The 27489-nt window shown below is 45.5% G+C and overlaps 1 protein-coding gene across 3 annotated transcripts in view; it reads left to right on the forward strand.

Moving 5' to 3' along the window:
- LOC138510563 (uncharacterized) overlaps positions 1–20244 on the forward strand; it is a 1136503-nt gene extending 1116259 nt beyond the window's left edge. For all 3 annotated transcript variants that reach the window (XM_069626321.1, XM_069626322.1, XM_069626323.1), the window contains one exon: positions 20072–20244. The gene's annotated coding sequence lies outside the window, so the exon portion shown is untranslated. The remainder of the gene's footprint in view (positions 1–20071) is intronic.
- The last annotated feature ends 7245 nt before the right edge of the window (positions 20245–27489 follow it).

The following is a 27489-nucleotide window of genomic DNA, read 5'->3' on the forward strand; positions in this document are numbered from 1 at the left end:
GTTCTGCTGCAGAGGTTGCAGAATAACGCAAAGCAAGATTCATCCACCGGGTGTGGTTTAAATAGCCTCCTGTAGTGCTTAGGTGTCTCCTTCCACAGCCACGCCTAAGTAAGAAAAGAGTTCCTGGTAAGAAAAGAGTTCCTGCCTTCCAGAAGAGTTCCAGTGTTCTGAATCTAGGGAGTGGCTCCAGCCCCACCCAACAGGAAAAGCAGTTCCAAACAGAAGAGGATCAGAGGCTCAACTGGCAGGCAAGTAAGCAGCATGGTCTGCTGAAGGTAAGTCCACCCAAGCATTATGAGCCCGGCGCTTCCAGCGCTGGGACTGGGCATATTTATGAGCCTGGTGCCACTGGCGCCAGGACTGGGTCCAAAAGGTCCCAATTGGGACTGGTTGGCACTCGGAACCTGGGTTATGGATCTGCTTCCAAGGGAGTTGGGAAAACCCTGACCTTTTGGAAGCAGAGATCATGACAGATACAGAGGCAGACCGAAATCACTGCTCTAGTAGGGCAACATGTGGCGGAGACAGGGCGCCTGAGGGAGGACATTGGTGCATTTGCACAGCAGACAAGGGAGTGCATGGAGGCATGCACCACCCGCATTTGCACTGAAATGGGCCTACTAAGACAGGCCATGAACCGCATTGCAGATGCAATTGAGCGCAGATGCCTGCTACCAACCACGGATGAACAGGGCCCCGCCTCCTCGGGGAGTTCACGTCACACTAGCCCCCTACGCCGGTCCATGCGCAACCTGAGGCGCCCCACATCGCAGGCACCCGAAGACGGAGCAGGCACTGACAAATAGGGCCATCAGGGACTATCGGCCACATGTGGGGAAGGGCACAATCACGCCTGGGGGCTCACGTGGGAGTGTTGTGGGGGGAGGGGGGTAAGGGTGTATTCGGGGGTGTTGTGGGGGGAGGGGGGTAAGGGTGTATTCGGGGGTGTTGTGAGGGGAGGGGGGTAACGGTGTATTCGGGGGTGTTGTGGGGGGATGGGGATAAGGGTGTATTCGGGGGTGTTGTGGGGGGAGGGGAGTAAGGGCGTTTGCACAGTTGGGGTCAAGCACTTTCTGTTCATATTATGTTTGAAATACACTGTTCTGAGGTTGAAACACAGGCCTGGTCTCCATCATTGTGTATGTGTGATTTTCTTTGGGACAGGGGCCTTTGTGGGCTTCAAAATGGGCACAATGGCAACAATGCACATCTCTCCATCCATGATATCCCACCTTTGTACCTGATGCTATTCCAGATTCAGATGCTGACGCAGATCCTGCCCCGCCGTGCCATCGCCTCTTGCATGTCAAGGCGGGGCACTTCACCCATACTCATCCACATCCACATCATGCTCATCTGGTGGTTGCATGGTGGCATGGGCACATTCTATCCGATGAGACTTACACATGCCATGGTCATCTTTGCCTTGAATCCGGGGGTTTGTTGGCTGCCCTTGTGGTATTTCTGGGTGCCCTGGTGGTGCTTGCTGCGCCAGTCTTGCCCTCCTCCTCCTCCTCCTCCTTCGTCTCATCTGTGCTGCCTGTTGTTGTTGCTGCTGCACTGCAATAATGTACACAAGCCCATGTCATGCTGCTGGTATTGGGACCATCTTGCTGTGGGAAGGGGTGTGGGAAGGGGTGTGGTGTGCTCTTTAGTACTGCCTGTCTCCATTGCCTCCACCTGTGCCGATTGTGTCCACCTGTGGCAGATGGGAACCCTGCTCAGGTCTGTTAACATGTGGTTTTCGATGCTGTTATTAGCGTCATGCTGGTAACTGCTTTTTGGGTCTTTGGGATGCCGGTATTGCCATGCACGCATGGGTTGTGATTGCGTGCTATTAGCGCCATGGCGCTATTTACGGTGTGGGGGTCGCGCGCACACGGCACCGCCGCTATTAGTGGCACCGTACTTTACGGGTGCGCTAATAGCGGTGGGTCCGGGTCGTGAGCAGCTTGGGAAAATAACGTTGCCGGTATTTCGTTACCGGTAACGGTATTCCCTTACCGGACAACGTGTAATGAGGCTCAATCTATTTAACTCATGCAAGTAATCAGGTAAGTACGTCGCTTCTTGCTTTTAGGAGAACATGCTGTATCGCCCGTCTCGCTAACTTTGCTTCCCGCAGTGATCTTCACAGTGTGCTTCACCTCCCTTTATTTCCTTCTCCACCTTGTCTCCCGTCTTCTATACTTACCACCTCCTATGGCAGCCGGCATTCTACTCTTGGTTCGCCGTCCCCTTTCACCTGTCTTGGATTCCTTTCCCCAGCATCGGCTCCTGCAATCTATGGCCGCACTGCAATACCGAAAGGAAAGGTCACTGTTCACCCGCGGCTGCAGCCTTCCAACCGCTACAGCTGCACCTCATGTCCTGAGAGGAAGAATTCTGTTGCTCCTGCGGCAGTCTTCATCACCCACGGCTCCTTATCTTGCATCCAACACCTTTCCAGACTGAAGAACTACAGGTTTTTTTAACACTTCCCTGGGGTTTTTCCCTATTTGGGGGCTGGCCCTCACTTGTTCCTGTGTCGCCTTTGTTCCTACAGGGCTCCTAAGCGTCAGAGAGGGACTGTCCTTATTTTCGCATTGTCTACACACAACAGATCCTGAGTCACCAGACCACAGATTAGTCTGTTTATCCTACCTGGGGGGAGTGTGGCGTTATAACTTCAGTCTTCCCAGCATTGAGGGTAAGGTAGTGAGAAGACATCCAAGATTGAATTGCAACCAGACAAGTGGAAAGGGTGTGTTCTATGCATCACTGCATGTTTGTATAGATGGCTCCTGTTGCAGTATGCTAAATAATGATTCATCATCACAATATTGCCCACAAACTGTGTTTTAATTGATACCTTTCTCCAACAGATTCCCCTTCTCTTGAAATATATCTCAAGGCTGAGACTGGTCTGGAAACTAGTGATAGGCACCAGAGGGTGGATTGCTCCTGGCAACTATAAACGCTTGCCAGGCGCGCCCTTTTTCTTCAGTTAGTTTTTCACAGATGTGGGAATTGATTTTTTGGAACAAACCCTTAAAATATTTTCTATCGACATTTCTCCTAAATTCCACTTTAAGCCCTGCAAGGACTGTGGCAGAAAAGCATCTTTCTCTGACTCCTCATTGTCACTGGTGCTTTTAGTTCCTACGACAGGACAACAGCACAGAGAAGCATGGTTACTGCCAGCCAATGCACCACAAGGCAGTGAGGAAGCGGTTTGCCACGGTCTTAATGGCATTGCGCAAGACTTATATGGGTAGAGGCAGCTTGGCCAAGTGGCAAGGCTCTCTAGCTAGGAACCTTAGTGAGACCATGGTTCTAAAGTGTTCTTCAGGGGAGAAAAAAAGATACTGTGGAAGAAGAGGCAGATGAAGAGGAGAAAGAGGTGATGGCGGATAGGAGAATCATTCTGTTCCCACCACGGTTCTATTGTTTTCTTTCCTTCAGCACCGGCCCCAAACTCTGCTCCCTATTCCTCTGATGAATTTGACCACTAGCCCTAATGTCAGCAACACTCCAACTATGACAGAATCCCATTTACTGAGATGTACTGTCCCAAACGTTTTTGTTTGTTGCTATGCTATACAGACACTGTTTCCTAATATGCTCTTTTGCTATAAAGGCAATATCCGTGGTTGCACCAGTGCTGGTTTCAAGCGCTGTTTTTATAAAGCATATTCACTGCCATTCAGATAGTGGATACATACTGTATTGCTGCAGCGATGCACAATCCGGACGTACTGCTTCACTTCAGGGTTTGGTGCCATGAGTTAAGTGCAGTTCCCAACATTGGGTGTTTTTATTGTGTGTTTTGGGAGGGTGTTTTGGGAGGGTGATAATGTCATGTGGTTTGAATACACAGGGTTCCTTTGCTAGAAATGTTCCAGGCAACTACATGGGCAAACTTCATGCCTGTCGAAAACATTACTGTGTTGGCTTTATTGCAGGGGAATATGCATAGGTAGTGTTCTTGGTCTTCCAAAGCTTCCTTCTGTATGACAGATTTCTTGCATTGTTCCACCCATGTTTTCAGTATGGCCACATAAATGTTTCAAGAAATGAGGAATCTGTGGGAGAAAGATATTAATTAGAAGAACAAGTTACTTTCTTTGGGTAATGGTCTTCCTGATGGATACAGGATTCCAGCCTTAGATGCCTCATCAACCTTCCATTCTTCTGCACAACCAGATTTCTTTCATTCTTGTTGGCAGTTCAACCATTCCTTTGTGTCTGTGTGCTGGATAACCGGGTCAGAACTGTGGACCAAACAGGCTGAGGTAAAGGATAGGCATATTCTCAGATGTGTAGCAGTGGCACCAGTTCCAACGCATAGAGTAGCCAGTGGCACAAACCACAGTTATTGAAGAGCTGTGCCGCTCAGTATGGTGGGCTAGGTAAAGTCTCCAGAGCAGTCTGTGATTGGAGATGCATTTCAAAAGATGAGGAATCTGTCAGAGGAATAATGTATTGCTCAGAAGGAGCATTACCAAATGTATATAATTTATTCTACCTTAACATGCGGTCTTGAACTTAACATTTATTTCTCAGTACAAGAAGAGTGTCTTTTCCAGATCCAATTAGCGTGGAGCTGTGGATGGGCCTGGTTCCTACAAAGAGGTCATCTGGCATGATGGTGATTAAGCATCAGCCAAATGGTCCAATAGTGTCAATCAGGTCTTAGCAAGAGCTCCTTCGCTAGGTCCCTGTACCTATCAAGACAATTCGTTACTGTAAAGTTGGGCACGCCATGCTGAGAACATATCACTTCATGGTCCTTCCTGTCCCTCCCAAGATTGATGACGTCTCTCCGCCATCACAGCGAAATCATAACTTGGGAAAGGGGAATAAGCTAAAGCCCAAATGTACGTCCTTGGTGTCAGGCTTTATGTATGGCTCCTTTAAAAAACTGTGACTGGACACGTACATTTAAAACAGTAAGGGCTGTGATACTATTAATCAGTCATATATGTTTATTTGATTTCATCATGATACAAAAACACAATATGCCATAAATAAAATCAGTACGTTACACAACTGCATTTAATGTTTGCAAAGAATCCTTACTTCCTTTGTTTTCCCCAACATATTCGGCCACAATTTAAGAGCTTGGTCGCATGTTCAAACGTTGGCTTTACTTAGCACAGTTTTCTAATGATCTTTTTTTTAGTTATCAGATCATTTAATTGAAAAGGAAGAAAGGTACAATTTCTCCACTGTCTAATTTACATGGATACATATTAGAACCAGACCTACTAAAAATGCTTACCTCCCTTAACCCTACCTGCTCCTCCTCTGACGGTACCATCCATGCTCCATCATTAAACAAATGATGGGCCTGGCACTCATTGCATATCTCAGCATCATTCATACCTTCCTCACTAACACATTATTCCTGGACACTCTCAAGATTGACCTCACATGACCTCTTTAGACCCAGATGACCTGGCCAACTACTGGCCCAACACATAGCTCCCGTTTGTCAGCAAAATCATGGATTCACTACACAACTACTCACCCGGATAGAGCAACTGCATCTCTTATACAATTATCAGTTGGGGTTCGGTCCCAAATGTAGCATCAAGAAAGCCACCAGTCAGGTGGTGGATTATTACCTCCAAATGATGCATATGGATGACTCTTATGTCCTTGTCCCGCTTGATTCTCAGCAGTATTCAACACTGTCAACAACCACATCTTCTTCTCCCTCCTTGCTGAAAGGAAGGTGTTCACTAGTGCTGTCCTGAATTAGTTTATTTCCTACCTCTTGGGCAGACACCAGCCTATCCGGATGAACACATCATGTTCTAACACACTACCAGGCTCCTGTATAGTCCCTCAATCCTCTCACCAATCCTTTTTTAACCTTTATTTGAAGAGTCTGGGCACCCTCCTTAAAGATCCCAATGTAGCCATTGGATACGCAGGTGATACTCAGTTGTACATGAGAGAAAGGCTCACAGGACATCAGTAATCTCTATGATTACCTACGACTGCCTAGCTAAACTTAACACCCTCCAAGACCAAATTTGTCCTCATTGGTTCCCCTCCAAACAATAACTCATCCAAAATAGCTAAACGATACTAGCCTAGAAAGACTTGATCCACAACTCTCAGATTCAGCAAAATCCTTAGGGTTCACCATCGACAGCAAACCTATCCTTCCAGAAACATATAGCAAAAAGTCTCTAACTGCCAAGCTCGTGATGGGTGCATTGGTAGAAGTAGGTGTTGAATTTCAGGACCTCATGGTTTACTGACTCTTGGTTCTTCATCTCTGCAGCCACAGCACTACTGGATGGCTTTTGGTGACCTGGACTCAATCAGCAGACTGGACTGTGGACCCTCACCAAGGCTGGACACTTGGGACGTCTTCTTCAGTTTTTGGTGGTGGGAAACTAACCAGCGGACCTTCCTCTGGACACAGTGAACTGCGATCTTTTTTGGTGAGAAAACATGGTCAGATGTCGTGTCCGGGACGTCCATTGAAAGGTTCTTTGATCAGGTGGAACTTTTGCAGCTATGGGTGCCAAGCAGCACTATGCCAGGGTACCCCCTCTTCTTAGTGATATATAGCAATCTGGCTTTCAGAAGTCACAAACACCCCTGCAGACCTTAAGTGACACAACTGGACTTCTTTGGATTGAAATGTCCAAGCACTCCTCTTCTGGATTCATGAAGTCCCCTTTCCGAATGGCAGGCACACAAGAATGACTTCCAGAGTACTTCTGATGAAGAGTAGCAGGTGTAAGATGGACCCTCGTAGCTCAGGAAGAGGTCTCCTATCCAGGTCCTCTCTTGATTCCAACCATGGGCCAGCTCAGCAGTCTTTGGATTCCTTGAAGAAATGCAGCTGCAGACCCCTTCCTCGGACTAGACCCAGAATTCAATCTTCAGGTTTCAGCTTCAGAACAACTTCAGTTTCAAGATTCAGCTTCAGAACAAATTGGGGAGTGAAGGTCACTAGTTATACAGATTTGTTCCTGATTCACTCAGGCTGAGCCAGGCTCAGTCAGCCAATTGTGCATAAGTGTATTCATACAGACAGTCAATCAGGTTCACAGACATTCCGGTCATTCACCCAAGCCAGACACCCATAACACAGAATGGGGATTGGAGTAAGCACCCAGCCTTTCAGAACACTGTATTCACTCCAGTTTCATTCAGGGCTGGCCCATGTATTGTCTCACACAACCAAAACCAGACACCCACAACACAGAATGTGGGTTGACTTCAGACTCCATCATACAGTTCCTATACCGAGGGTGTACCCACAACACACAGTCCATGGGAAGGATCCAGTCTGACAGGAGGCAGCCCCAGAACCATATATGGTCTTTCCACCCAAAAGCCAGTCAGGGAGAAAGGGACAGAGTTGGTGCTTCCCAGGTCATTGGGAAACAAGGTGTAAAGGTAATAAAAACCCAAGAGGCTACAGTGGCCATCTTGCCTTTGTCCAGGAATCCACTGATTCCTATGGCAGGGCCAGGGAGTCCCAGAAATGGAGGGCCATCAGAGCCACTGTCAAGTCAGCATGTAGTTGCCACCAACCCATGCCATGCTCTGTGGGCAACAAACAGGTGTCCAAAAATACACATAAGGTGTACAAGGTTGTACCCCGACCCATGGGTACCATAAGGGTATCCCATTGGTGTTATTCACCAAAAGGAAACATGAAGAGCTGCACTGCCTGAGATCCAGGTTGGACATCAGAGGCAGAAAACATACAGAAAACACACACAGAGAAGTGGTAGGACAAGGATTAGGAGACCCTTTCCCTCCAAAAGGCATTTCCAGCATCACATGCTCCATTGTGAGGTTTTAACTTTACATTTTGCCACTCTGAACTTCTATCACTTTGAGCAAAGTTCTCTGAGGTTTTAACTTTGATTTCTCCCACTCTGGTACTCTCCTAACACTAAATGTATCTAGCTGTAGGACTTTGGTAACTCCTAAATTTTCTACGAAGAGATTCTGTCGCTTTGAACTTAGATGCTATGAGTTTTAAACTTTATAATGTAGCCTTTGCAAGTAATTCTGTTTTTTGCCATGGAGGACCTAAGGCTCATTATAAATATTCAAACATAAACATACAAATAAACATCCACTTTGATTTTGGCCACTGTTAGATTCTCTCACTTTAAACTTAGCTGCTTTGAAGTTTTAACCTTACATTTCGCCAATGTGGGACTTTCTTAACTTTAAATGTCTGCCCCTTTGACGTTTGCTGCTGTGAGACTCTAACTTAAAATGTTGCCACTGCAAGTTTCTGTTATTTTGAACTCTCCACTGAGGGTCTCTCTTAACACTGTATTTAGCACTGTGGGACTTTCTTAACTCTGAAGTTTGTCACTGTGAGACTCTGTCATTTGAACTTAGCTGCTGTGAGTTTCTAATTTTGGATCTTGCCACAGTGGGACATCCCTAACTTAACTCTGATTGTTTACCACTGTGAGTTTCTGTCACTTTAAATTAGCAGCTGTGAGCATCCTAACCTTGAATCTTGTCACTGTGAGACTTTCTTAAATTTGGTTTTCCCACTATGGGACTTTTGTCACTCTGAATTCTGCCACAGTGAGATTATGTCGTTTTTTCATTAAGCTGATGTGAATATTGACTTTGAACTTTGTCCATGCAAAATTATGTCACTCTGAACGTTGCTGCTGTCAATTTTTTAACTGTGAATTTACCACATTGTGACTTTCTTAACTCTGTATTTAGGCACTGTGTAATTCTGTCACTTTGAATTTTGCTGCTGTCAGTCTTAAGATGAAATATTACCATTGTGGGACCTTCCTAACTATGAATTTTGCCACTGTGAGATGTCTCACTTTGTACTTTACCCCAAGAGATGTTTTTCCCACTCTGCACCTTGTCTCATTTAATTTCTGCCACTGTGATCCTCTTCTTTCTCAACATGAATGTTGGCACATGTGGGCTCTGTCTCTTGAAATGCTGCTGCTGTGCGGTTTGACGCTGTTTAATTGTGCCGCGGTGGGGACCTGCTACTCAGAACTTGGCCACTTTGAGTTTTTGCCACCTTTTAGAGCCATCATCTTGAGTTTGCCACCTCTGGACTTTGTCACTTTGCCACCCGGCCGCTTTGAACTCTAACACTCTGCACCTCTCACTATCAACTCTGGCTACTTTGAACTTCCTAGGGTGTCCAGTCAAATGGTCGAAAATAAAAGATCGAATGACCATTTGATGGAAAGTCAAATGGTCGAAAAAAAAATGGTCGAATTTTTTTATTTATTTATTTATATATTTGTTTAGTTTTGTTTGGTAAAAAAAAAATTAATATAGGAAAAGAGGGGTTAACCCACCCCTTTAAAAACAATAATAATTAAAAAAAAATTCGACAATTTTTTCCACCATTTGACTCTCGATCAAATGGCATTCGATCATTTGGTTTTCGACCAAATGACTGGTAACCACTTCCTACTTCGAACTCTACCATCATGAAGCCAGGGTTCCCACACCATGAAACCTTGCCACTGAGAGACAACCACTACAAGGCTTTTGCCACTGTGAATCGGCTACCACCACAAGGCCCCAACAAAGTGGGTCGCAGCCATCTGGAATCTAGCGCCACATTGAGTCACTCACCACTGCAAGACACCACTGTTACAGGGTTTTATGCTAATGAGGCCCCAACACATCTCCCATTACGTGGCCCCACCATCACAAACTTCTAGCACTACAAGAACTTTGCAGCAGGAAAACCACACCAACAAACAACCCGCTGGGATAAAGGGGACATGTTTTGCCCCTGGAATAGTTTCCCCTGAAGATAGCTGAACTGGGGTTACTCCCAGACCTTTAAGATGGGTTAGCAATACCTTTGAGATGGATGGTGGATGCAGAGTTTACTCAGACATCAATAATAGAAACAAGTCAGGTAGTTGGCAAAAGATACTGTTTTAATATCAATTATCTAAAACAGAGAGTACTATGGACATCAACAGACATTCCTCATCATGATCTCTCTCGAGACTTCTCAAAGCATTTCATAAAAAATGATATTCTTATAGTAAAAAAATCATCATAGGTGACGTTTAGGTGACGTTTAACCTGCGTATAACTAACATCATCCTATGTGGCAAACTACAAAAACCTAATGGTAAGTGTGATAGGTTCTGCAAGGATAATCTAAGTATACGTTCCATACTCATTTAGGGCAGTTGAAGAAAATAATTTGTTTCTTAACATCAGGTGGGGTAACTAAGCCCTTCCCCAAAAATATGTCACTATAAATGGCACTAAATATATGACGTATAATTGGCTACACAACTATAGGACCCTTGATCATGCGTTCCTCTATCATTGGTTACTTTGTAACCTCCGTCAGTCGTTCGCAACCTACGTTGGCAGTACGCAGGCCGAAAGTCCAGGTGCTGATGAGCTAGTCTTAACCATAGCTTGCCACCAATTAGCATATCCATCCATCATCACCTCAGTGGTCCACTGTCAATAAGGTCTTTGAACTCGGCCTTGAACATGTTCTTTGCTCCAGGGAATTCAGGGGAGTGAAGGCACGCTCTGCCTTCATGCGTAGGTGTGAGCATCATGCTCGTCCAACATTTCCCCACGTGACTAAAGACCACGAAATTGAGCTTTCAGTGTATTAAAACACTATTCTTTAATAGACCTCTGACGTCTTCTTGTTTATGTCCATGCCTTCAGAACAGGAGCTTCGTTCTTTGACACGATTTGTGTCCAATGTCTGCTCACCCCCGACTGATATAGCCTTGGCTTCTTGGCCCATCCAATCTCGCCTTTCTGAGTTTTCGCCTGTAATTCACTTGTTTTCTAACTGCGACAAAACTAAAAGTGGCCTTCTTTCTTTTGCTCAGCACTGCTATTGTACGTAGTTGGAACATCCATCCTTTACTGACTCCATATAAATATATTAATGTACATGTTAGCAGATGCCACAATCTATTCACTATAAAAGCTAGTCTTTAAGAATACTTCATCTGCTTGCGTTTCTTTGCATGTGTACACGTGTGAAAAATATCTTTATCTCTTCATTATGTCTGCAGCATAAGTTTCTTCATCTTGATCCCAAGATGTCATTTATCTTGATACTTTCTTGATGCCTAATAGAATTATCTGCATTCTCTAGTCTTTGTATCTCTTCTCTACATGTCAGTTTTGCTCTGTATGATGTTGATGGTGATGACATCACCATTCTTCTTCGTCATTCAACGGTCCTGTTTCTTCCGGGATTTAATTCAGACGACCATCGTATAGTCTCGCGTGCAGGCATGGTTTCCTCAATGGGAACCTTGCCTACCAGATTGTCCTAGGTATCGGCATCTTCACTGCTACCGCACGTGTTTCACACTCCGTCATCCAACATACAGGTGCTGTGGGTGAGTTGGTTGAGGTGGGGGTACTTAGCTCCTTCTCTACACTCCTGCCTCTGGGTGATTCATCAACCACTCTCCCCTCAGTCTTCATGTCTAGATATCCTTTTCTGAAGAACAATTTCTTTGGGACCCAAATCTTTATGACTCCCTTCAGGCATCAAGCTGGTTTGACATGCTCATCTTTATTCCAATTCATGAGCGTGCACTGTCCACTTGAACTGCAATAGATCCATCTTCCCACTTCTTATGTTTCTTTGGATACAGAAACTTTGTTCCCTCAGGTGCATGGATACTGGCCTTCACAAAGTCTCTGATCTCATTCTGTTAGATCTTTGGCCTTCCATCCTATTTCAACATCAATCATGATCTTCATCCCTATGGCTTTCTTTGCTGTCTTCTTAATTTGTGTGACTATTATCTTGATCACACAAAATGCCAGCAACACTAGCATGATCAGAGCTCCAAGGAATTTGAACATGTTTGCCATACATTGTGTATCCAAGAAAAAAGTGCTCCAAACCAACTGTCATCATCTGGATGTATAGCTTCGTTAACATCCTTATGGCCTCCGTCAGAGTGCCATTCTCGTCATTGTGAGAAGGTATGAATGTGCAGCATGATTCTCCAGTTTTTGCAGAAACACCTCCATCCATAGCTGTGATCATGTCCAAGACGTATCTTTTCTGAAGAGTCATCAGTCTTATGGCTCTCAGCTCTTCTCTGAGAGCATTGAATCCCTTTATGATTGTATTAATTGTCTGCAGTAATTCCCATCTGGTTATCTGTAACCATTTAGTATTTGCTCTAACCTGGATACTCAGCATGAAAATTATCGTGAAGACTGATGAAGTCTGGCTGAACAGTCTGTGTTCACATGGGATAGAGTCAAAAGCTTCTATTGGCTTGGCACAGAAGTAGTTTTCCCTCTTCATTCGATTTGTCAGCTCCACAAATCTCTTCTTCCTCAGTTGAGCATCTGTTTTTGGGAAACTGACAATGTTCAGGTCACTTTTAGGAATCACCAACGCAGAAACATGACCATTCACCAAAGTGCATATTCCTCCCCAGTGTTAGGGCAACTTCATATATGCTCTGGACCCACAAGCCCAATAATGATCCATGATCACTGCTGTTCTAAGTTTCATTCCTGGTACATCAAAGATTTGCCCACATTTCTGATTCTCTCCTACTTTTCTTGTGCCATTGTTTCTGATACACAGCTTTGAACTTTCCAAAGGCACTGTCTGCAAGGGCCCGCCTCTGTTTTCGAACCAAGTCAGTAGCAAGTCTTGGCCATGATGGTTTACATTCATTCTGTACGATGTCAATGGTTGGCTGAAAATGACCAATGACCACCCAGGCTCTGCAGATCACCACTCCTTATTCCCATCCATCTGGTGATAGCACTGATCCCCATTTGGCCTCTGTTCTTCCATCGATGCCTTTCTTCTGCAGATTTCCCTAAAACCTCAAGTTTGCTGTTTGCTTCTCATCTAATTTCTGCTCCTTTCACTCCAGATTTTCCATATCTGTTCTTTGTAACTTATTTCTTGTCTTCGTATCTTGTATATAATCATCTTCATCTGTCTTTCAGTTGCCCATTCGAGTCATAAACTGGCATCGTGTTCTGCAGAGTGCTACGTGTGATAGACAATGTGCTGTCTGGACATCAATTTCAATAGCTATGAAGATCTTACACTTCCCCATGCTATAAGGCAGAGCTGCACATACAAAGCATTCCTCCTTCAAGGGTCTTCTTCCCACTACTTTCATATGCTGAAACCAAAGATTATTCTGAAAATGTGCTGTACTGTCCAGGTCATCGTTTAGCTCATAATTCTTCTTTCTAGCATTTCTTTTGGGCCTCATTTTTCTCTTATGAGCCTCTGTAATCATGTCATGAAGTGTGTCAACATAGGTTCTTCTTACTGGACCAATCATAGAAACATTCATCAGTGGACTAAACGTATTCACATGTCTTACCTGTGTAGGAGAAAGTTCTAAAAGCCTTTGGCTACTTCGATGCCAGTTTGTAACACCAGCATGCAAGTGCCATAGAGAGTCTCCTATAATCTTCATACGTGACCTCTCTTCAACAGGTAACTCAGGTTTATCTATTACAGGGACAGGTGCTTTCATATGTACCTTTAAAGTAGGGATAATAACCTTAGGTCTCGGTTGCCTAGTCGTTGCCACGTTTGTACCCTTCTCATGCACAGGAGGATACACAGGAATCTTTACTTCATGCGTCCCTACATAAATTGCATCAAGTGAAAGCAATACCACTATGAATATAATGCAGGTATAGGTAACACACATGTACGAAAACATGTACCATGAGCTTTGTGCACAATGTGTACGTCTCTCGTAATCTGCCATGATGAAGTTGCTGCTGGTGCTGCCCATTATTACATTTAATGAAAGAAAAAGAAAAGTATTTTTAATGGGGCAACATCATGCAATACTCTGGTAATATCTTAATCTTCTCAAAATGTTCTTCAAGCAGCTGGCTGATCTCAGGGTGATTAACAGGGTTCCCAATATATGGAAATATATGGAAAAGAGTCATCATTTCACCAGACGAAATGTGGATGCCTCTCCAGCAAGAAGTAGAAGACTACAGCAAGTAGGCCTTGGATCTCTTCCTCAAAAAGTCTCATTCAGGATGTCCTGAGTGTACTTCAGCTGGCAGGATTATTTCATTGACATACACAAATTCCCAATCAATGCCACAAATCTGCTTTAGACCAGATGACATGAAGATTTTTCTTTCAGCACGAAAGAAAAATTCCTCACTCGGAAAAATTGTCTGGATCTTCTTCCTTGGAAGTCTCATTCAGTCCTCAAGGTTCTCTAGGAGTACTCATTCACTTGGTGTATTATGGCTCTCCATATTCGATTGAGCTCTGCATTATTTCTCGGGTCTCTAAGGGAAGTTCTGACATCAGTTTGTCTCCCTAAAAGATGTGGACATTCTTCAATCAAATAATAGAAAACTAGTGCATTATCTGGTGACAGGGACATCTGTGTTTTTCTCACTGTACTCAGGAAGCTGAAGGATTTGTTCATTGATAACTGTAAGCAATCTTCTCACAATTGGGCCATTCTTGGGATCTTGCAGGAAAATATGAATGCTAGTAGTTCTCCCCACCAGCGCAGGGTATGCACGCAATGCAAACTCGAGAAAAGCAAGAATGATCTGTGAAACGTTGTCATTGGGCATCACCATTGGCACCTCCAAAGAGAATGTAAGAAAGAAATCGGGATACTACTCTCTTTTCTAATTGTCGAACACGAATTCCAAATCTGGCATACTCTTCTGTTTACTCAAGGCTTAAGTGTGCCTCAGTTCAATGTCAACAAGCCCCTGTGGCTCAAGAAAAAATATTTTCCCTTAACTCTCTTATTTTCAGTAACTAAAAGAGATTCTTGACATAAGCCACAGTTCAATGAACTCTTTGCCTTTACTTGACTGCTTCTGCATCCTTCTTCCTCACCATAGATTTAGCCTGCACGTGCTGTGGTTCTTCCCTGATGCTTGCTTCCGATGCTTGCTTCCGATTGTTGTGGGTGTGCTGTGGATTCTTCAGCCTGGATCTTTATATTTATCAAGGAATGCCCAAGCACGTCTGCCTTAAACCGTGACTGCAGATGGTATAATATCTAAAGATTTTGATTCACAATCTAATATTTGATTGATTTCATGTATAACAAGAATCATCTTCACAATGAATAATATATTTTGGAATTTGTGAAGTAAGATGTTTGGGGTATGAGCGCATGATACTAGGAAGGTGAATTCTTTTTAGATCCATGGGAGATCATATTTGTCCAGTTGATCCTGTATCCTGAGAATTGCTCAAAGGTTTCAATCAGTTTAAGTACCAAAGGAATGGAGTGGGTGAGTTCTGACAACATTAGGTGCATGTCATCAGTCTAGAGCATCAGCCACAGTTAAGTTCACCAATGTTGATGTCCCAGGTGTCTGTATCAGAGCGGATTGCACTATTCAGTAGTTCTAGGGCCAAATAAAACAGAAAAGGGGAGAGCGAGCAACCCTGTCATGTACCGCAATTTAGCTTGGTGGGCTCGGAAAACCAACCATTGCTGCACCTCGTGTAGTTACATCCGTATTCATTGCCTTCACCGCTCCACAGAAAACTTAATTCTCTGACTGATGAAAAACAGGTCATGCCATTGAACACTATGAAATGCTTTCTCTGCATCAAAGCTCAGTACGACTTTACCTTGGTTGCTGCTGCTGCAGTATCAGATAATGTTATATTTATAGCATGGAATGGTACCGCCTTGCCTTCCTTGTATGACGTCAACTTGACCCCCATTAGTCAAGGCGCGCATCATCTCCCCTAGCAATGCTGCCAGGTTTTCGTTCGAATGTCCAAGTCTATGTTGGTAAGGGTGACTGGCTGATAGCTAGAGCACCACTGCAGGTCTTTGCCATTGTAGCTTCCTACATTGGGAGGCACTGAGTTATTGGTAGATGGAATCATTCACATTGCACCAGATAATTTCCTAGATAGAAATGGCCATATCCAGGTCACAGATCAAAGGGACGGAGAAGGTCTCTTAGGGTTCCTAAAGACCTGCGCCTCTCTGATATATGGAGACCATAAAATCCTACAATGCAGAACTACCGGTAAGATAGTTCTGCAGGTTGAGGGCTGCTGCAATCTATGTGTGACCTGTAGGTCATAGGTTTGAATCCTGACAAGGCCAACTCGTTCTTTCATCCTTTCCATGGTCGATAAAGGAGCACCAATTTTGGGTGGGTGATAAATGTATGTAAAAATGTCCTTTACACACCGCATTTGAAAAAGTGCTATATCAATTACCATAATTACAACTCTAAGTCCCCTGTCCGCAAGACCTTTTCATGCATACATCTTTCCTTGGCAGACCAGACAGTCTCTAATACATGTGTGCCATCACAGATAGGCAGCAAGTCGATTTTTGGCCATGCACCCCAAGAGGTTAATATAGCTCTGGGGGTGGTGACTGAGAATGAGCCCCTTCATGCTAAATGACAAGCAGTTCAAAGAGATACTGTGCTTGGACAAAAAACCTTTTCTGGTCATGATTGTTAGGTCTGTAGTAGATGATAAGGTGGTGTAGGAGAGTCTAACGTCATTTGTTAGTGGTAAAATGATCCCCATACTGCCTAGAAAAAAGAAAAACCAACCAACAGCCTTGCAGGAACTAAGAAAACTACTGAAACTTTGGAGTTAGAGAAAAAGAGAGCCCTACACAATGTGCTCAATGGAATAAAGAATGCTGAGGCAAAGTTACTTGTGGCAAATTCTGCTGTCAATGCCACCTTTGCTGAATTTAATAACAAAAAACCTTTACTCTGGGGAAGACTTTGTTGGAGATGGTAAGTCTTCCTTTCTACAAGAGTTCAATATTGTGGCTGTGTGTCTTTTTACAGACCACAAAGTGGTTGACTGTTTTTTTTTTGCTGGCCCCCCTCCTAGTGCTTGACCCCTATAAATTCCTTTGAGCAGTTGCTTATTGTTTGACTCAAGGTGGTTGACATATGCAACTGCTCAACCTCCCCAAAAACGAATCCCTCTACTTCCCCTTCTGCCCTTTTATCTCTTTCCCAATACTTTCCTGATTCTCTTCCTTTCAGGGGAGACCTCCCCACTGAACCCCTCATTTCCTCCCTCTATTACTCCACCCAGACTTCCTCACACAAAACCCCTTTGTTGCAGCACCCCCTTCCACTCCTACCCCGCCTTACCCTTTTAGTTACCCCACCTCGAAAACATTGGATTGCATTGCACCAGAAAAACCATGCACCCCTACTCTAAAGAAAACACTGGCAAGATGGTTCACACCCCACCTCAGAGCACTGAAAATAAATAACAGGAAACTGGAACAAGAATGGAGGAAAAACTACAACCAACTGAAAGAAATCACATACAAAAGACAGATACGAGCATACGAAGCTGAAATACTCAAAGCAAAAAAGACATTCTGCAATGAACAGATCACAAACTCAAGCAACACACAGAAAGTGGTGTTCACTTTCATCAATGAGCTAAGAAACCCAACAGCATTCAACAACACACCAACCCCATCACACAAACGAGGCAATAACTTTGCAGGCTACTTCAAAAACAAAATCACAAACATCTAGCAAGTAATTAAGAGCATGCCTAAAACCCCAAGCAACCCCCCAAACCAGCCAACAATGGAATGGTCTACTAGACTAAGCCACTTTGCACCAATCTCAACAAAGAAATTCAACAGCCTAGTGAGTAAAAGCAACAGAGGCGGCTCTCCAGCAGATCCCTGCCCACCAGACATATGCAAGACTATCCTCACTCAGAAAACACCTGCAGAATATTTCCTCAACCTCTCAATAGCAACAGAAAATGTGCCACGAACCATCAAATCGGCATCCATCAAGCCACTCCTCAAAGACCCATTGGGAAACACGGACGACCTAACCAACTACCGACCAATCTCAAACATCCCATAATCAGCAAAGCTACTAGAAAGCTATGCCTACAAACAAATCCTGGAACAGTAGAAAACAATTGGATACTAGACCAGGAACAAATAGGGTTCAGACCCATGAGAAGAATGGAAATAGCATTACTATTGATATGGGACGAACTAAAAACCAATGCAGACTCTGACATCTAATCAGCACTAATACTGCTCGATCTATCAGCAGCCTTTGACACAGTCCACCACGAAACACCCATTAAAAGACTCGAAGGTATAGGAATCAGCAACACAGTGCTCCTCTGGCTAAAATCCTCCCCCGCCGGACCACCTAAAGAAATAAAGCACCTGACCGTAAAACACCATAGGATAATATTAACCCGACTGGTCAACCCAACCTGGCAGATAAAGACTCAGATGACTGCTGACTAGCCCTACAAATAAAACACTCACCCTCCAAAACTGAACAAACCAGACACAAACCTCTGCCGCAGAAATACAGAACCACCGGAAACTACGGATCTCTGCACATCGGCTGTACAATTTGGTCCGTAATTGTATAGCCGACATGCGGAGATCCGATGCATCTCTTGTCAGGTGGGATTTAACCCAAGACTTTATCTTCAACATAATGGATGAAAGCATTTTCCTTACGTGGATTTAAGTTACCATAGTTAGAATCACACCCTATTTTGTTTTGAGAAAGGCTCAAGTGAATCCGAAACACATGTAAACTGAAGGGCACCACAACATTTTCTCTTTTTTTAAATCAACTCAATACAGATTCTTTGAGAAAAAAAGATCTAACAAACAGTGTGGAGCAGTTATTTTGTGGGGAAACCTTTTCTCTTAAAAACAAACAAGCACAAAGTGACCGGTTTTGCCGAACGGAAGCAACAGCACATCAAAGCACTCCTGCACTTTTCCCTCTCAATCCTGCAATCTAAACCCTTCAAACCCTCTTCCTTTTCAGATGCGCCAGAGCACGTGGAGACCATGCAAATGGCAGCGGTGCACATTATAACTCACAATAACATAACACCCTATAACCCCACTTCCCCTACTGCCCTTCTATCTCTCCCTGCCCCCACACTCTCACATCTACTCTAGAGATAGATACTACACACTGTCCTCCCCATGTATGCCGTCACTGCTTCCACCCCACCTTGCATTCTCTGGTGAGCTGGTACCCTTTGTCACCAATGTGTTCAATAATGGTCATCCACTTTCTTTTCTCTTTACTCGCTGTACACCTCTCTTTAGGACAGGCCAGTGCGTCATCACGTAACCCATGCCCTAAACGAGTACTGCTGCGTCACCCCTAAGAGAACCTCCACATGTGCTTGGGCACCCATAACTCGCAAAGGCCCTGTAACCATTTCACAGGGTCATTAAATCTGTCTCTCCGAAAACAGCTTGACCTTTCCCTCTGCTTGAGCTTGCTGCCCTTTCTACTTTCTACAAGTGAAGAAGTGGCTTCTTCACTTGTTTTGAAGAGACAGGTTTTACATTTGCCTTACAAAATACATCGACTTCCTAAAATGCATCACATTAAACTCCGAATAAAGTTGACCTGGCAGTAACATTAGGGCGGACAGCCTTCAAGAATCCACACCGTCGTCGGCAGCCTTAATAAGGGTTTCTGAAAAAGAATGATTCGTGGGATATTTTCGTCTGAATTCCAAGATGAAAGTGTGTAAGATATTTGGAAACAATGTTCGTCTCAGAGAGGTGTTGTGAAGTTGGTTCAGGCAACACAGTGTTGTTGATTGAAATTGTGATACACTGCTGTCCCGCTATTTCATAAAATCCATGGTGAACTGTTAGGGAAAGTCAGTCACAATACGCATATTACCGTAATATGCGTATTGTGACTGACTTTCCTCCTGTTAAATTCATGATCCGGTACCAGAATGAGAAACTGTTGCACCTGAAATTGCACCTACCTCGATTCCTTATTGCCATCAATCGTAAGCCAAAGAGATTGGAATGTGTTCACCGTAGTCACTTTATCTTGCAAAGTTTAAGAGTGTGTGCCACTGTGAATGTCATATATTACAGTACCCATTTCAAAGCCAACGTTTTAAAGAACTTTTAAACGGTTATTTCATCCCTGAGAACAATGTTAGCTTCTAAAACTGAAATGGTCACGCCATTGTTTGCTGGAACAAAAGTTTTTTTTTTTTTGTTGCAGCTCACTAACTAATCCTATTAAACGTCATTTGCAGGAATAGCCTCCGTGGTCAAACATCAGGAAACAGCAAGCCAGGAGATGGAAGATAGGAATTGCACATTCAAGAGTCCCAGTCATCACAAGAACTGCCATACAATATGTGGCTCGCATGCTCTGAAACATCTGGAGCTGTGCCCATATATTAAACTACCATCTTAGTGCTGGAAACTGGAATGGTGTTTAAATATACCGCAATTAGTTTGCCATCTGAGATTGCTAAATAGATCAGCCCATCTTGATGGAAATGTTAACATAGTCACAGTGGCGGGAAGCATTTCATGTGAAATGTGAAAGTTGGTACCACCAAACCGATTGGGGTGTTTTGATTTAGTGAAATATGTATTCTCGCTACCTCTGTAATGTTCGATTCTGCACTGTTTGTTCAGAAAGTTGCTCTCTCTATTGATGTCCCATCATATACCACTCTGCATAGGGGACTGGGCATGTTCCCAGGCCCACCCCCTGATACCCTCATCTTATAAAACGTTTGACCCTTTTTGAAATTAAAAGTAAGGCCCATAAAACCCACGCAGACAAGTGTGGCCCAATGGATTCACCAATTTTTCAGCCTTATATCCCCACATCCAAATAGTGCAACTATCTGAATTATGTGTCTATTTGGTACACGGTTACAAACTCTCTAATGTTAGAGTGATGCGAAAAAATTAAATGAGAACCAAGCACAGTGTATATTATGTGCTCAATGACTCTGGTACACAATCAATTTTTAGCACAGTCCTATTTCTCAGCTATAAAGACCTGTGGTCTTTCTTATGGTCCCCAAATGCTCTTTGTTGGGGAAGAAGGTTGGAGGGATAAGAAAGACTTGGAAACTATTGAATGCAAAGAAGAAGGTGCCCAAATAGGTGAAGATGCTGAAAGACATAGTGGTCATTTAGAGATCTGATACTGGGAAAAGAAACGTCTCCAAAGAGTCGAACGAGGCAAGCATAATAGAAAAGAGTGGAAATGAGATTACAGAGATGAATGGTGGGTGCAAAGCGAGACAGAACTAAAGGAAAAGGACAATGAGTTGGTACAGGATTTGATAATGGGAGTGGTTGATTAGAAAGCAAGAGGACGATCAAGAGATGAATTAGGCGCAGAAATTAAGAGATGGAATAGAGGTTGGGGATAACTGGGGCATGGTTAGTAAAGGAGCTAAACCAGTCCTGATTGAGAGAATTTGAGGATCAAATTAGTGGGGTGTGAGTTGGTGAGGAGGAGGCTAGGCATGCAGGCACCATATTAGTAATTGACTACCCTCGTGTCCTCCCACACACTCCTGGTCTACATCCAGACTTCAGAACTTTCGAAGTAAAAGAATAAGGCAACAAGATTAGTTTATGAAGGAATGTACAAGTCATGTCCCGTTTATTAATTTGAGAGCGAACATCGTTAATAGACTTTCCTGACCCACCGCCAAGCCAACTCAACACACCCTCTACCTCACCTGCCCTTATACAATCCCCATGGTCTAGCCCAAATGTATCACGACACATTCGGGTGACACCTCCTGCCCGATTTAGAACCATGTGTTCTTTCACAACTTACCTTAGCCCATCTCCTATCTCCACTACTCATATGTAGTCGTGTGTCCATTTCCTTCTGTGTCCACAAAATGAGAAAAACAAAAGTGCAAACATACAGTGGTGGTAATGTAATGTTGTTCAGACACTTCCTCGTGAACTGCGCTTCAAATATCCCCTGGTACACATGTCATGGCAGTGCGATGGTTAACTTCAAAAGCATGCTTCTCTTCTTTGTAAACTGTCTCTAAGATGTGCAAACTGCTAATAACATTAGTTAACATCCTGATCACCTCCCCCACCTTCTTGAGTTATTCAAACTTGCGTGCTGCTAGCCTGGGCCAACCTTTCAAAAAATGTACCTATACCTTTACACCTCTCTTTTCTAAAGCTGGCCAAAAGACTGTAAAGTGCCTGCTCTCAGTATGGACAGTTAAATGAATATCTTTTTCAGGAGGCGATACAAGCAATACACATCTGTTTTTTCCTTGAAACAGTCTCCTGCCTACAAAGCTATAATCCGCTTCTTCATCCTAACACACCGTATTCCCCATCAACATAATATGCCCCTTAATTTATTCAAGAATTGCACCTGGTGGGGTGAGGCTTTAAAGGCTACAACTTCCAATTGTATACAATTCGAAACCAAAGATCAGCCCAGCCAGCACTTGCATTTAAGGATGACGAGGTCCCAGGATTTGCACTTGGCTTTGGGCTTCAAGTGGATCCTCATGACAGGGGCAAGAACATCAAGAGCATCAGAGACAGAAAAGTGGAGCATGGAAAGTGGAAGGGCTGTGTCAGGATGTGAATCAGCCAGAGGAGGAGGAGGGGGGAGAGAAAGTGGTGCCAAAAGCCTCAAATGACACACACTTCATGGGTCAGATGACAGAGAAGGTAGGTGGCATTGCTGGAGTTGGCCTGGCCTGAGGGGTAGAGAGAGAGAGATGGGAGGAAAGGAGAAATTGATTACTCCAGGAGAGAAGAGTGGTGAGGGGGGTAGAGACGGAGAGGTCTGAGGAGATCAGAACATCCAGAGTGTGCCCTGCAGAGTTAGTCAGGCAAGAGGGGAGAATAGAAAGAGAGAGAGAGAGTCAAAGAGGTTGCAAAAGAGTCCAGAGGAGGGACAGGAAGCATCCAAGTGGATGTTAAAGTCTCCAAGAATGAGGAGTTGAGTGGGTGAGGCCAGGAGGGAGGAGGAGTGGTCCGCCCACTCAAAGAGATGATCTAACCAGGTGGTCGATATATAGTAGCCACAGTAAGAAAGTAGCCAGGAGAGAGAGAGAGCCTGCAGACAAGGCATTCAAAAGAGGAGTAGGCCTGCATAGGAATGACAGAGGCAGGAATCCACTCTGGGAAAATCAAGGCTACATCCCCTCTGGATCTGTTGAATCTGGGCACAGAGAGGATCTTGTAGCCATCAGGGAGGAGAGTGTCAAAGCTTGTGACAGAGCTGGCCATAAACCATGTCTCGATGAGACCGAGGGCATCGAGATCAAGTTCTTCCAGGTGGCAGAAGATGTCAGAGGAGAGTTTGACAGCTGAGCAAGAGTTGAGAGTGGCAATATGGAGAAGGTTGACAACCTTGTAAGACTTCCGGGGAGGGGTACAAATCAGATGTATGCCCTGCAGAGGGGTAAAAGGAGCCTGAGGGGGGCAGAAGAGGAAGGAAGAGAGGGAAAGGTAGCCAAGAAGGAGCCAGAGGGGTGAGGCAAGAAAGCCGAAGAATGGATAGAAGGGACCACAGGAGAAGAAAGGAAATTGATGCGGCGTGGGAAGCGTCCATCAAAGAGGGGAAGGTTGGCCTGAGAGCCTTGGACCAAGAAAGTGTCATTCAGGTTAACATTAATGATGACCTTAGAGGAGTGGAAGGGGGCCAGGAGGGCCTCCCACAGGGTGCCACCATTAATGGGAGAAGAAGGTAAAGGAGAGAGCACAGAGACCATATGAAGAGTCGATAGGTGTTGTGTCTTGACTGTCGTGTAGTCGAAGAATCCTCTGTCCACAAGTGCCGCACAGAGAGAATTAAAGTCACTCTCTGTACAACCTTTGAGGCCACAGGTGGGAGATGTTCTTCCGGAACTGCAGAACTCGTGGAACCCCGAACCACTGAAAGGGAAACACCGGTTAAGTATCAAGCCAGAACAGCATCAACAACCAATCAACAAATAAGTGGAACGGTTTTACCAAGAGGTGTCCGTGGAGTATCAGTTGTACCTATAGGGGAGGTTCAGAGACCCAACAAGGCTGTTCCTTCAGCAGTGTAGCGATCCCAGAGGTGTTGCAAGAGCCGGGCCCACCTGGTGCCAGAATCCGCACAATGGAGGCGGAATGTAGTGGATAGAAGTCCGAGAGGCAGTCCGTGATCGTAGCAATGAATCCAAGAAGTAGAAACCAGAGCCAGGGGTAATCCGATAACAGTCCGTAGTGAAATCCGAGTCCAAAATCCAGAGGTGACAAAAGATAAGTATAGCGCCGTACAGGAGTCCAAGAGAACAGCTGTGAAGCACCGAAGCCCTACGATGCAGCCTTTTAAATACTAGCGCTGCTATTTCCTCCCGGTCACATGAGCTGCGACCGCATCACATGACCGTAGCTTAGAAACACGTGAGCGGGAGGCGGTGGCCATGTGACCCGGAAGAAGCCGGTCTTGCAACTGCCAAGGAAGACGCCAATGGAGCGGGTGTCTCTGTGAGTAAGCAGCATGCCGAACCTTGCGCTGTGGCACTTGGGGATTCGAGGAAAGCACATGTGAGTCCCGGAACCGGGCCAGAGGACGGGGGGAAATGGAGGTACAGGGGCGGAAAATGGGAACCCTAGAGGAACTGAAGGGAGAGTGAGTGGAGTGCGTGACAGAGCCCCCCCAAAGGCCCACGACCCCGTGGGCACAAAGGGTTGTCCCTATGGAACCACGCCACCAGATGGGGAGCCTGGACATCAGCAGCACCCAGGACCTCTCCACGGGGCCATAGCCTGACCAATCCACGACGTACTGGAGGCACCCCCTAGAGACACGGGAACCCAGAATGGCAGAGACCTCAAACACATCCGGGGTGGAGAGAGACACCGGAGCCACGGGGGAGCGAAGCCGCGTGGGAGCGTGACAGGGTTTGAGCAGTGAAACATGGAAAACGGGATGAAGCCGCCAGGACCCTGGAAGTGCAAGATGATAGGACACAGGGTTGATAACACGGGTGACAACATAGGGACCCACAAAACGAGGCAGAAGCTTGCGGCAACCCGCCAACCGCAGGTGACGAGTGGACAACCAAACACAGGACCCCACAGAATACAACGGGGCCATCACCCGTTTCCTATCCGCCTGCGCCTTCATGGACGCCTGAGCCTCGACAAGATAAGTCGATACCTGAGCGTGGATGGAGGTCAGGTCCCTAACACATGCAAGGGCAGCCGGGATGACTGAGGGAGGCAGATCCGTGAAGGGCAACACACGAGGATGCTGACCATACAGCACATAGAACAAGGAGAAACCAGTGGAGGAATGCACAGCGTTGTTGTACGCGAATTCCGCGAGATGCAACACGTTCAACCAAGAAGGCTGCATCTGTAAGGTCAGACAACGCAGGTACTGCTCCAGCGTCTGGTTAAGTCTTTCGGTCTGGCTGTCTGTTTCGGGATGGTATGCTGAGGAGAACCGGATGTCCATACCGAGTAGCTTGGTCAGGGCCCACCAAAAGCGTGACGTAAACTGGGAACCTCTATCCGAGATGAGAACCGAAGGAAGCCCAAAAAGACAGAAGACATTCTTGAAGAAGAGTCGGGCTAGTGTAGGTGCAGAGGGGATGCCCTTACAAGGGAAAAGGAGTCAATGACTACCCACAAGGTATCAAAGCCCCGGATCCGGGGTAGGTCAGTAACGAAGTCCATTGTCAAGGTGTGCCATGGTTTGGGAGGGACAGGTAAAGGAAGCAAGAGACCCACAGGGCGACCCCTACGATGCTTACTCTGCGCGCAAATGGCACATGCGTTGACGTATGATTCAACATCCCTTCTCATAGACGGCCACCAGCACCACCTTCTCAACAACTCTAAAGTGCATTTCTGACCGGGATGTCCATGAACCGGAGCGTCGTGGGACCACTCCAAGGCCATGCTGCGGGTGTCTACCGTGGGCAGGAATAGTCGATCAGAAACAAAGGGAAGACCGTCGTGAACCACCAAATCCCAATCGGACAACTGATCTGGGTGTAAGGTAACCCAGTTCCGTATTGTGTCAAGCAAGGGCAAGGTCGGAGTACACAAACAAACCACCTTACCGATATCTAGAAGGGTATCTGGAAACATCGGCAAGGCCACCCCCCCAGGGGAACGTGATAAAGCATCGGCTTTGCCATGGATAGAACCTAGGCGATGTTTGATAACAAAATCAAAGGGCGCAAAGAAGAGATGCCACCTGGCCTGTCTGCTGTTGATACATTTCAGGGACGCTAGGTCCTGCAAGTTCTGGTGATCGGAATAAACCGTGATACGGTGCTTAGCACCCAAGAGATGATGTCACCAAACACGGAATGCGTCCATGACCGCCAGTAGTTCTTTTTCGGTCACGGTATAGTGGGACTCAGCATCTGTGAACTTATGGGAATAGAAGGCCACAGGGTGAAGACGACCAGAGGTAGAGCATCAGCCTCCACTATGAACGGCAGTTCGGGGTCTGGGTGCTGTAGAATAGGGGCATTAGTGAACGCCGTCTTTAAGGCCTCAAAGGCTCGTTGATGTGCCTCCGTCCACAAGAAAGGAGAGCGAGGGCTAGTAAGGGAGGTAAGAGGAGCCACCAGAGATGAGAACCCAGAGATAAACCACCTGTAAAAGTTAGCGAAGCCAAGGAAAGACTGGAGCGCCTTCAGGGAATCGGGGACCGGCCAGTCCAACACCGCTCGAACTTTGGAAGTATTCATGGCTAGCCCTCCAGACGAGATGTGAAAACCAAGGAACTCTACGGAGTCAGCATGGAACTGGCACTTCTTGGGTTTGGCAAACAAGGAGTGGCTTCGTAGGCGGGAAAGCACTTCCCTAACATTTTGTACATGCTCCTTCATGGTCTGGGAGAATATCAAGATGTCATCTAAATAGACCAAAACGAACACGTCCAGGATGTCAGAGAAGATGTCGTTCATGAACCTCTGGATCGTGGCTGGAGCGTTGCACAAACCGAACGGCATGACCGTATACTCGTACAAGCCATAGCGGGTACAAAAAGCGGTCTTCCATTCGTCTCCGGGACGCACACGGACTAGATTGTAGGCACCGCGAAGGTCCAATTTAGTGAAAACAGTGGCGTGTGTGAGGCGGTCCAACAGGGGCGTGATTAGTGGAATGGGGTAGCGGCCTTTCTTCGTGATGGCATTGAGTCGGCGATAGTCCACACAAGGCCGTAAGTCACCCTCCTTCTTGGGAACAAAGAAGATGGGGCTAGCCGCCGGGGAAGTAGAAGGATGTATCTGGCCCAAACGGAGGGACTTCTGAATGTACTCCTTGAGGCTAGGTCTTCAGTAGGGGAAAGGGAATAGATTCGGCCTGTGGGAATAGCAGTGTCCGGAACCAGATCTATTGGGCAGTCGTACAGACGATGTGGTGGTAGGACTTCTGACGAACCATGTTCGAACACTCCCATGAAATCTTGGTATTGAGCTGGAATGAGTGTGGAGACCAATCCAACTGTGTGGTGTTCTGTAGAGGGAATAGTGGGCTCTTCTAGGGTTAATTGAGCTATGACTCCCAACGCTTGAGCGGTGTATCGATGCTAGTGGTTGCTGTTAGACAATAGTGTTGACAGAGATCGGATTCAAAATGCACCAAACCCACTTTCCAGTTAATTAAGGGATTGTGCTCCTGTAGCCTGGGTATCCCCAATATTACACCGAAC

This window comes from Ambystoma mexicanum, chromosome 6p (assembly GCF_040938575.1).
Source record: "Ambystoma mexicanum isolate Mex_15411 chromosome 6p, UKY_AmexF1_1, whole genome shotgun sequence".
Classification (NCBI taxonomy): Eukaryota; Metazoa; Chordata; class Amphibia; order Caudata; family Ambystomatidae; genus Ambystoma; species Ambystoma mexicanum.